The sequence below is a fragment of the Lampetra fluviatilis genome, chromosome 55, assembly GCF_964198595.1.
Source record: "Lampetra fluviatilis chromosome 55, kcLamFluv1.1, whole genome shotgun sequence".
Taxonomy (NCBI): domain Eukaryota; kingdom Metazoa; phylum Chordata; class Hyperoartia; order Petromyzontiformes; family Petromyzontidae; genus Lampetra; species Lampetra fluviatilis.
In genome coordinates, this window is record NC_136329.1 from 1,386,278 (window position 1) to 1,398,577 (window position 12,300).

Here is a 12,300-nt window from a genome sequence, read left to right on the forward strand (position 1 = left end):
TGTAACAGGCTGCATTCTCTCTGACACACAACGCTAATATTTGCCAAGAGATAGGGGGGACTTTGTGTCCACTTAGCGTGTTTAGTGAGTTTTAAAAAGACAGGTCACCCACAGCAACCAATGGTTCGTGTGGTATTTTGAATCATAATTCGCAACCATTTCAGAATCTGCAGATATCAGGAGGCAGGGTGGTAACACTCGTGCGCCCACGACAAAAACGGGCCTCGGTTCGGTCTCCGACTCAGATTCCTTTCTGTGTGGAGTTTGTATGTTATCCCCCTGTTCTACACAGTGACAGTGAGTGGAGTGTGTATGATCTACCTCGATTCTACAGAATGACAGTGAATAAGTGGAGTTCGTATGATCACCGCCTGTTCTACAGAGTGAGAGTGATTGAGTGGAGTTTGTATGATCTCACCCTCTTTTATAGAGTGTGAGTGAGCGGAGTTCGTATGATCTCCCTTTATTCTACAGAGTGACAGTGAATAAGCGGAATTCATATGATCTCCTTCTACTCTACAAAGTGAGAGAGTGAGTGGAGTTCGTATGATCACCACTTGTTCTACAGAGTGAGTGAGAGTGAGTGAGTGGAGTATGTATGATCTCTCTATTTTCAACAGTGTGAGTGGGTGGAGTTTATATGATCTCCCTCTATTCTACAGAGTGAGAGTGAGTGGAGTTTGGATGATCTCCCCCTGTTCTACAGAGTGAAAGTGAGTGAAGTTCGTATGATCTCCTCCTTTTCCATAGAGTGAGAGTGAATAAGTGGAGTTGGTATGAGCGCTCCCTCTTCTATAGAGCTTGAGCGGAGTTTGTATGATCTCCCTCTTATCTACAGTCAGAGTGAGTGGAGTTAGTATGATATCCCCCTGTTCTACAGAGTGACAGTGAGTAGAGTTTGTATGATCTCTCTCTGTCAAGCTGAAGGCGCCAGAGAACGGTGGCAGCCCACCCCCCTCCTCCTCCTTCCCGGAGTTGTGCTTCTCCTGCATGCAGGCCCCTGGCCACAACAACTCCAGGAAATTACTGAAACTCCGAGGCTGCAGGAACGTGCCCCAGCAGAAGGGCGCCCCAGAGAAAGAGCTCTACACGTGCTGCGTCAAGGCGCTGAATTCCCGGGACCTGGCCTACCTACCAGACACAAAATGGAGAGATCATTTCTCTCCCCTCATTGTGGCCACCCCCCAGCGGAAGCAAATGTACAGGTAGTCCTCTACTTACGATGGAGATGCGTTACGACGACCCCATCGTAAGTCGAAAATATCGTAAGTCGAAGATGGCCTAGCCTACCCAGGAGGCTTACAGAATGGTGATAATTTAGCAAAACAGAGCAATTTACAGTACCGTACTGTATTAACTATATACTGTATATATTTATTAATGACAATACTGTATTGCACAGTGAAATTTTAAGTAAAAAACAAGGTAAATTCTTAGCCTACCTATATGAACTGCAATTTAATCGAAAGTTTGTTCAGGAAACAATCTTATCTGCTATAAAAAAAAAACTTTTAACATGCATTAAACGTATCGTATCGTGGTAACCTAGAAATGAAATCGCTAAAGCTACGTATCATTCATGCATTGAACGATACGTAACATATCATATTGTACTGTACTCACCACGATTCTGTCCGTCGTCTGCATGCTTGAACGATGTTAGGTTGTTGATGGCAATTTTGTCGTATGGCTATCGCCATCGTAAGATCGAAATATCGTAACCCGGGGACTACCTGTACAAGTCTCTCGTAGCCAAACACTGCAGTGACCTCCGGTGGAAATTGGCACACTGGACATTGCCATCAGTCGTGTGGCTCAGCCGAATCTCCCCGGGGGTACCAGACGTATGCGCTTTCTGTGGTGCCAGGGAGGATCTGCCCCAACAGTACTTACGCTGCCAGCGGCTCAACCCAATGTTACACCTTTTGGGAACCATTTTCAGGAGACTGGGGGTGCTCTTCTACAACAGCTGATTCATATGTGGGGTGCCTTACCTGGCTGACAAAGCGCAACGATCTCGCCAACTTCGTCTGTGCCCAAGCGAAGATGGCAGTGGACAATACGAGGAAAAAGATGCTGCAAGGCGACACTGATGGCTGCTCAGTGGTGCCAGCATTCAGGGGCCTGCTCAAGGCGTGGCTCCGGCTAGAGCACGCATACCACTGAAATGCCAGTGACGCGCGCGTTTTCTCCGAACGCTGGAGGGCCGGACAAACCCTCTGCACCAATGTGAACGGCACCCTCCTTTTCACCTTCTAACGTGCTCGGTCGTCGAGCATGGCGTGCGCGACGACCACGTGCCGTTTTTGTGTTGTGCATGGCGCGTTCAGCGCCATGTGCCGCAGCTCATGTTTTTTTATTGTGTTGGGTTATTTGTTGTTTGTGACTTTTTTTCGTATTCAAATCTCCTGTAATGAGAGAGCGCCATCTAATGGTAAACAAGGTGTCTAAGCCGAGCTATGTTGTGTAAATGTAAAAATGTGATTTAGTACCTATACACTATTTTTACCAGGTAAGGCCCACTTAGGTATTATAGCTCTGGCTATCACAAATGATTGCCTTGTCATGTGAAAATTTTTTCGTAGCAGCCAAATACGACAAACGCGTTACGTTGATTCTAAATGTGGAGGGAAAAACCAGAGGAATCAATGAAAAAGCCACGCGAGAGAGACACAAACTCAAAATATACAACATGCATCTTTATGGTGAGTCTATGGGTCTATGTGTGGTGTGCATATGGATCTCAGTGTTAATCTATGGCTCTGTGTGAATATATGGGTTTCTGTGAAATCGGTTTAGATTATTTTGCTGCTATTATAAGCCACTTCGTTGAGCTATTGTTTGTCGTCAGGACGCTTCTGAAAAAATGCCACATAGCTCAGTGTGTTTTACCTGGTAAATAAAGAATAGTTTGGTTTTTGGCATGAAGAACAGGTTTTGTGATAAAGTTATACCTCGGTATACGACCGCTTTGGAATACTGTACGTCTAATTTGGTATACGTCGTTATTGACGAGCAAAAAATGTCTTGGGATACGACGTCTTGCTTGGGATACGACGCGCTTGCTAGAACTTGTATAGGTCGGGATGAGTCACCGCGTACCTGCATATGCCCCGTGCTCGACTGAAACAAAGCGCCGCTCCTCAATCTGCCTGTACAGTAGATCTCGTTCAGTGCCTCAACCAGGTCCAAGTCAAGAAAAAAGACAGAAAAGAGAAAGAGGAAAAAACCCCAGAATTTCAGCTTCCTGAAGTTTTAATGGAAGGGGGTGGGGCTGGGTGGGGAGGGGAGGGTGGGGAGGGGCTGGGTGGGGAGGGGCTGGGTGGGGAGGGTGGGCAGGGGCTGGGTGGGGAGGGTGGGGAGGGGCTGGGTGGGGAGGGTTGGGCTGGGTGGGGGGTGGGAGGGGTTCGGGCTGGGTGACGAGGGGCTGGTCTCCCCGTGGTGCCCTATTAAAACTCAACGTTTAACCTACTCACGCCGGCTTGTGCCCGCCCTCACAGTCGGTCATATTTTCGGAATACACCACGCCGCCGTTGACCCTGGCCATTGACCGAGCAACCCAACGTTCCTACCAGCTCCCTCCGCAGGAATGTGTTTTCATTCGCGATTGAGTGCTGTTTTCGTTTGTTTATTTATTTATTTATTACATGGAGGCTCGCCCATACCAACTCACACGCGTTTCGTGGGGGGGGGGGCCCTACCAACTCACACGCGTTCCGTGGGGGGAGGGGGGATTTCTCTTTCGCCTGGACACTGCCCAAGGTAACACACACGGATTCACAGCTCCCTTCAAACATACATCTATATTATTTCTCCCATTTCTATTGCTGACTTTTTAAGAATACAGCGCACACATTAACCAATGTTTTATGACAGTTAATATACACCATGTAACACGCGTTTTCCCCTGAGTACTAACTGTTATATTTAATTTCCTTAACACAACAAAGTCCAGCCAATGCGTCTTTTTGCCCACAAACTTTCCTGTTGTGAGCAGGACTTCATGTCAATAACTATTATCACTTTGTTCATATTTATTTCACGCTTTCGCTCGCCGCTAAATTTTAAAACAAGATGTTTGTTGACAGTACGTATATACTATGTTACACGCTTTTTTCCCCAGCATACTGACTCTTCTATTTCATTTATTTAAAACAATGAAGTACCGCCATTATGTATTTTGCCTCACAAACTTCCCTCTTGCGAGCAGGACTTAATGTCACTAACTATTATCAGTTTGTTTACATTTATTTTTAACTCGCTCGCCGCTATCTTTTTAATCAAGATGTTTGATTACAGCAGATATACACTATGTAACGCGCTTTTTTCCCCTGCATACCAACTGCTCTATTTCATTTACTTAAAAAACAAAGTACAGGCATTGTGTCTTTTGCCTCACAAACCTTCCTCTTGTGAGTAGGACTTTACGGCCGCCGCGAAATTTTTACACAAGATGTTTCATTACAGCAGATACACTCTATCTAACACTTTTCTTTCCCCTGCATACCTACTGCTCCATTTAATTCCCTTAACACAACAAAGTACAGCCATTCGCTGTATGTGTGTCCGTCCATGTGTTTGTGTGTCGGTAGTCTAGCAGTAAGCGCGATGCACCACGAACCCGCCGACCCCAGTTCCATTCCCCCTCACGCCCAACACCAATGACGATTCTCTGAAATGGTCGTGAGCCTCCCCTAGGTCGCCTCAGCTTCAAATGATAACCTCCTGTATGTTGTCGATGACTATGCCAAAATTGAGAGTGAGCGCCTTCTTTACATTCAACTGAATCAAAAACGCCTGTGTGTTAAACAGTATGCTCATCTCAGGGACACTACCAATGCTGACGGAAATGCAAACGCTCAGAATGTGGGGAGATTAGTTTTTGCCTTCATCCTTCACAGGTGGACCAAGATACATGCATGAGAAGACTCAGGATGCGATGACGTACATCAGGCAATATGGCAGGCCCCATCTCCCTATCACCTTCACTTGCAATCCTAAATTGAAGGAGATCCAGGTTGAGCTTTATCCAAACCAAGAGGCAACAGACAGACATGACATCATTGCAAGGGTCTTTGAACTCAAAGTTGATGAACTCATGAGGCTTATTACGACTAAAGAAGACGGCGTCTTTGCAAAGACCAGATGTAACTTGCACACCATTGGGTGGCAAAAACTTGGTCTTCCTCATGCTCACATTGCTATGGATGAGGGAAAAAAATTATGCAAGTGACATTGACACATTTATCAGTGCTGAGCTACCTGATCCCCATCAAGACTCTGCCCTATTTGATGTGGTCTGCAAGCAAATGGCCCATGTGGGGAGTTCAATCCAAATTCGCTATGTATGCAAGACCGCAAGTGAACCATGAAGTATCCACGAAACTTATTGAAAGATACTCAGTCACGGCATGATGGCTATCCTCTACATCGTCGCACGAATACCGAGGATGGTGGATTTGAAACAACGCTCAGTACTGGAACTAACTCTGAAATGAAGGTTGACAACCAGTGGATCGGTCCTTACTGCCCTATTCTGTGCAAGATCTTCGAGGCCCACATTAATGTGGAATTCTCCAATTCTGTGAAAGCCATCAAATATGTGTGCAAATACATCAACAAAGGCTCTTGCATGACTGTCTTTGCCTTACAAAAAGAGGGGCAAAGTGTGGATGAGGTTAAACTTTTTGTCCAAGGAAGATTCATTAGCAGCAATGAGGCCATTTGGACAATTCTTGGCTTCCCCATCCATGACCGTTCCCCCACAGTCGTCCATTTGGCACTTCACCTCGAAAATGCTCAACACATCTATGTCACTGAAGGAAATGCCCAACAACAGGCCCTGGCTCTTTTTTTGTGCCCAACTGGCCCATTTGCTGCCAACCTGCTCTACCATGAAGTTTCCTCCGACCATACATGGACTGATAAAAAAATATGGAAGCGACGTGCTGATAACGGTGAATCTGATGCCTTAAGAAGAGTCTACACAGTTCATCCCAACAATCAGGAGTGCTACTTTCTATGAATGCTTCTCCATGTTGTCAAAGTGCCCAAATGTTTCGAAGACCTCAAAACAGTGGAAGGAGTTGTCTGTCAAACATAGAGGGAAGCTTGAAATCTTCGTGGAATTATTCAGGATGAACGCACAAAGAGAAGCCTACACGCAAATTTCGGAAGACATTGAGACTAAAAATGGAGGCATATTTTTCCTTGGTGCATCTGGTCGTACTGAGAAGACCTTTGTTCTCAACCTGCTCCTCGCTAAGGTTCGCCAGAGGAAAAACATGCTCTAGCTGTGGCATCATCAGGGATTGTGGCAACTGCTTTCTAGAGGAAGAACTGCCCATTCACATTCAAGTTTCCATTGGATCGATCCCGACAATAAAACGCTGTTTGCAATACTTCAAAGGAGACTGCCCTTGCACAAGTCTTGCTTGACTGTGAATTCATAGTGTGGGACGAATGCACTATGTCCCCCAAGGGAGCATTTGAGGCTGTCAACACAACTTTGCAAGACCTCCACGACAATTCCAGGATTATGAGTGGTGTCACTTTTCTCATGGCTGGTGTCTTCTGACAAACCTTACCTGTTGTACTTCCAGGAACCAAAGCTGGTGAGCTAAATGCCTGCATCAGGTCACCATTCCTCTGGAGGTACGTGATCAAACTGAGACTAACTACAAACATGCGTGTATGTCTCCATGCAGACCAAGAGGCAGGCAACTTTGCTGAAGCTCTTCTTGATGTTAGAAATGGCTATTCCTGCTGATGGCACAGATGAACTTACTACCATGTCTAAAGGCATCCTTTCCACTTCGGAACTGGAACTGGAAGAAAAAGTTTACACAAACATGCAACAACACTTTCAAGATGTTATCTGCCTACGGGGAAGGGCCATTTTGGATCAAAATATGATGCTATTCACATAATCAATGCATGTTGTTGCACACATTACCTGGCGAGAGAAAGTCTTAAAAATCTATTCACTTAGTGTTGGACCATGATCTAATTGTTCTCTATCCAGTTGAAATCTTGAATTCTCTGCATCTCCCGGGTGTTCCACCACACAACTTACAAATTGGGGCACCTGTCTTGCTATTGAGAAACTTGGGCCCACCTAGACTATGCAATGCCACAAGGTTAATTGTCAAAGAATTTCATTCAAATGTTACCAAAGCTACAATCATTGCAGACAATTCTAAAGGTGAAGACGTCTTTCTCCCTCGCATACATATAATCCCAAACGACAGTTTTTGAATTTAGGAGGCTTCAATTCCCCATCCACCTCAGCTTTGCAATATCCATAAACAAGGCACAAGGAAAATCTTTAACAGTGGTGTCACTGATTTTGTCAACTCTTGCTTTTCTCATGGCCAACTTTATGTTGGATGCTCTCGTGTAGACAATGACAAATATTAACAAAACTTTGGACCAGCAGGCAAGAACATAAACATTGCTTACAAAGAGGCTCTTTGATAGGGGGGTGCAGATCAGCAATAAGTGGCAGTTTCATTATTTTCGAGAGGCCCTATTTTGTGTTTCATTGCTTTGGAAAGGCTCTTGCTTTGGTTGCGGGCACGACTCCCCTCCCACATGTGCTGCTTTACCCCATGCCTGCTGGGAGGCAATTTGGCTGTCGGCAGGTGCTCTCCGAGCCACGCCCACAACTCGCTGCCCTGTGCGGCCTTCACATCGCTTCCTTCCCGGGTCTCCTGCCTGCACCCGCGCCTGCCGGCTACCATTTCGGTGGCCTGGCTGCCGGCGACTGTTCGTCACGGCGCTCATGCAGCGCGGCTTCCTCACCATCCCACATCTCATCGCTCCATCCCCAAGTCTCCTGCCTGCCTCCATGCCTGCCAAGTGACCTGTCGGCAGTCTGGCTGCCAGCGGTTGTTTGCGCACCGCCCGCACGCTGCTCTTATTTCGCCTCGGCCACTACCTGCCTTCCCTCCCTTCTCCCCATTTACCCCATGCATGTATTACAAATGTAATAAAGCACTTCCACGATGACTGTTGACTTGTGTCTTTTATTAACAACGACTGCACAGCTCCGCTCTCTCTCTCCGGATGGCTTCCCTCTCTCTCTGTTGCCGTAACGCACGCACTCCCCCTTCCACCGTCGCGGCGCGTCTCTCTCTCTCCACGCTCGCCGCTGGCTGGTGGCGCGCTGGGAGGAGAGAAGGCTTCACTGGCAGAGGCCGCCACGTGGCCGGTGGTGAGTAGAGGTAGGCGATGATGCAGTCCGGACTCCAGGCTCCGCACACCGACCAAGAGTCCTCTCACTGCCTCTCCTTATATTGCTCTCGGCTCCGCCTCTAGCCACGCCCCTCGTGGAACCTTCTAGATGTTTCCCGTACATACCCACGAGCTCGGGCCGCTACCTTTGGCCAAGATGGAACCCTTCCTTCTGATTGGATATAAGTTACCCAGCAGTGACTATGCAAACACCCCTCGTCGTCCCTTAGATGGCGCTCTCTCATGACACAAATTATAGACCGTCTGTGCTTCCTCAAGCGCCTTACTACAGTACAATTAAAAACATCAGTAATAAAGACTACAGTACAAATACTTTAGTCTTTTTATACGATTAAACAATTACGTATGACTCATAGCATTCAATACAAGACAAAGGCATATCATACAAGTTAAGTATGACCTTCACCTTCGATTACAGTGCGTTGATTCTCAAAGGTGCATTAACAATTGTTTGCATTTTCCATCTTCCTTGGTTCTTTCCTTAACATGACGTACATAGAAAACTAATCTTTAAAAACTGAGTTAGTAAATAGAAAAGTTAAAATGTGTGTGTGTAAGTCGATGTGTGTGTGTCAGTCGCTATGTGTGTGCATGTGTAAGTCGATGTGTGTTTGAGTCGATGTGTGTGAGTCCAAGTGTGTGTGTGTTAGTCGATATATGTGTGTGTAAGTTGATGTGTGTGTGTGAGTCGATGTGTGTTTGAGTCCATATGTGTGCGTGTGTAAGTCGATGTGTTTGTGTGTGTGGGTTGATGTCTGTGTGTGTCTAAGTCGATGTGTTTGTGTGTTTTTCGCCCGGTGACGTCACCGCCACTAAGTGGCGAATGGTGGTTGTTGCTAGTTGCTCATAAAAAGTGTTTTTTTCGTTAACTCGCATAATTGTGAATGTGTTGCAAACCGACCTCCACCCGACACAGTCAAATTAGAAAGCGTTGTCACGTTGTGAACAAAGCGTGCCAATTAGTTCCGAAGTCAGCAGATTTATCAGTCTGTTTTAGAGGTATGGGTCGCCACTGTGGCGAGATGTTAACTACCTCGCTTGGTATATAGGTGATCATGGGTTTGATCCCGACCCAGACTCCTGTATATTTGGAGTTTGTGTGTGTCTCTCCCTCTCTATCTTCCATCGTGGTCACGTGGATGTTTCTCCAGCTCAGATTTTTCCCTCCGAAAATCTGAAACGCGCGTTTAGAGTGTTTGGCTGCTCTAAATTTCTACGCGAAAAGCCACTTCTTTGAGATATAATTTGTGATAGCCAGGTCGCTTCTGAAAAATAACTGTATAGCTCAGTGGGGCCTTACCTGATAAATATCGGTGACTCACCTCTTGGTGATAAATCCCCATGAAGCTAAACAATTACCCTTCTTAACCCATTAATGCTTAACTAGAATCACAACAGCATGACATCTCCAGCTTTATAACAAGCACAATACACCTCAATATAATTAAGCCTATTTTCACCAGCCACTTACAATAGATTCACCTCATTCCAATAATCTAACCTGCCAATCACAAACAATTCAATTCTTTTTATTAAAATGAATCACGTGCATGGCTGTCCTGATGATTTGGCTCACAATCAGTATTTAAACTGCAGGAGGAGGGATCCGATTAGCTACAAAGCACTTTGTCACAGATGTCCAGTAAGGCATGAGGTCAGCAAGGTACAGCCACAAACCATACAAAAAGAAAACTAAAATAACAAGAGGAGTGCAAAATAGAGAAAAGGTAAGAAAATATTATATAAGTACAAATTGCAAAACTACGTAAATTCCTACCGATGTGTCAACACTAAATGCAAGCTTTGGGCAAGATAACACAACAAGAAGGGAGATGGGGGGCGATGATAAGGTGATTAATGTGACATCTGGCGACAGCCTGGCAAGAGCTGAAGAGACGCACGGGAGGTCTCGGATAATTAGCAGAGTGATATAAGGGTGTGTGCATGAGCGGAGAGGGAGTTGTTGCCGGGAACAAGAGCGAAGACATCTCGCCACTGCTGCTCCAGCCATCAATGGGACCTCAACCCTCACGCATCGCCGGGCGGGTGTTGGCTGATCCCCCCGCCCGGGACAGACGGGTGAGCGGCTCTGAGGGAGCGTAGGTGAGGGCAGCAGTGGAGATGTAGAGTTGCTGTGTGTGGAGTCACTGAGAGCAGAGCTGCCGAGTGCAGGATAAGTGAGGTGCAAAGTAGATACGAGTGGGGAGAAATTATACATAAGTGTCCACACAGATAGTTATAGGAGTGCCTACAATTGGTGCAAGAATCGGTGAATAAAGTGTAAGCAGGTGACTTGTTACAACGTGTCGGTGTGAGAATAAAATTTAGATGTGAGAGTTGAGCTTTTGCTAACAGCTAATAATGCTGGAATGTAATCTCTAGCAAAACGTCGTGTCAAATTGTCAACATTCTACAAAACAGCCTGTTCTCTTATAACACGTGTTTTCATAATGCGAATTGGATATAACACGATTAATGTATTAGGAAACACATTTTTTAATCATGCGGATGCAAATTGGATATAACGCAATCGAGTGAACAGAACTACGTCGCACGAGTAGGAATACGCAGTTGTAAAGCTGCCTTGGTGTAGCATCACGTAAGATGGGTTGCTGCTGGATGCTTCTAGATGCTACCCACGCACCTCAGCCTTTGTTCAGCCTACGCACGCATCTCACGTGTTATTACGGACTGTGCTTTACCCCTATACTATATATTATTTACTATAACGCGATTTTTCCATAATGCAGTGTTCTTCAGGAACGCAACTACCCCCGCGTTATAGAGCAACAGACTGTATCCTGATTTTCTCAAAAAACACATAAGTCAATTGACATATTAGCCCTCGTGACAATTTGATTCGATTGGCTCTTTCACGTGGTGGAGGGTTAAAGTTCATTAATGACATGTTACTCCACAATTTAACTCAAGATAAACTAATTATGCATCACAAAAGTTAAGCTTGGGTCAAAGCTACCTCTATACTTTGCCTTTTGGAGCAAAACTGAGTCTGTACATCACGGGTAGCTGTGACTAAACTGTTACATTTGTAATGAGACGACTTCCGAGACAACTTGTAGAGGGTTTCTTATTTATTTCTCGATATTTTAAGGACAGGGTCACGGAATAACATAAACGCTGAGTTACTTCTAGCTGAGCCACCCATGCAGCCACATCGGCGTTGTACACTATATAGCTGACTGACAATATAGCGACGACGACGATGAAGACTGAATAGCCGGCTGGCTATGCAGCGACGATAACGACGAAGAGATGATGGCAGCGATGACAGCTACGACATCAAGGACCCGAACCCCCACGACAGCCCTGAACCCCCTTATATCCCTCCAGCGTGGCCAAACCCCGCCCTTGGCCACGCCCCACTTCCGGAACTCTCTTGCTGGGTCCAGGAGCTTCCAGATCGATCCTCTCCTTGACCCTTGACTCAGTTATGCCCCCCTTGTAGTTGCTTATATGTGTGCTGTTCTATAACGCACCCATACCCGTAATTAGCTCCCATGGTCAGCAGATTGCACCCTGTAACTACACATTGAAGCATTTGGTGCGGAGAACAGGCCCTATGTGTACTATGTGTACTCTGTACCTCACCATAACACACTCGAATGACGAACTTCACTATTAAGACGAACATGGTTTACGCTGCACGGCGAACATTGAGGCGCTAGATGGCGCCGAAGTTTTAGTGTCCCTGACTGGCTATTGTCTAAATCACGACGTTAATGGGGTATTATAGTGTAAAGGTAATAATAATACCCCATTAACACTACTTAGGCTGCCTTTGTTCTCAAAACTTATATACACGCTTGCTGGTAACAGCTTCTCTTCACAAGGGAGCAGACATCATGCTGCTCGCAGCAGAAATCGCAGCTGTCGCGATGTTCACCTGAAGGCGGGTGCTTGTCGTTGCGTTCGAAACGTCGTGATTTATTTTATTTTACTTCTACCTACGTGACTTTACCGATAGAACCAAAGAGTATGGATTCCTGCAGTCACGAAAGCTTCAAATTAAGATTGGCTATAGTC

The 12,300-nt window shown here is 45.9% G+C and overlaps 1 protein-coding gene across 1 annotated transcript in view; it reads left to right on the plus strand.

Moving 5' to 3' along the window:
* The window catches only part of MRPL19 (mitochondrial ribosomal protein L19), a 200,443-nt gene that overhangs the window by 112,989 nt on the left and 75,154 nt on the right, over window positions 1-12,300 (plus strand). The window lies entirely within an intron of this gene.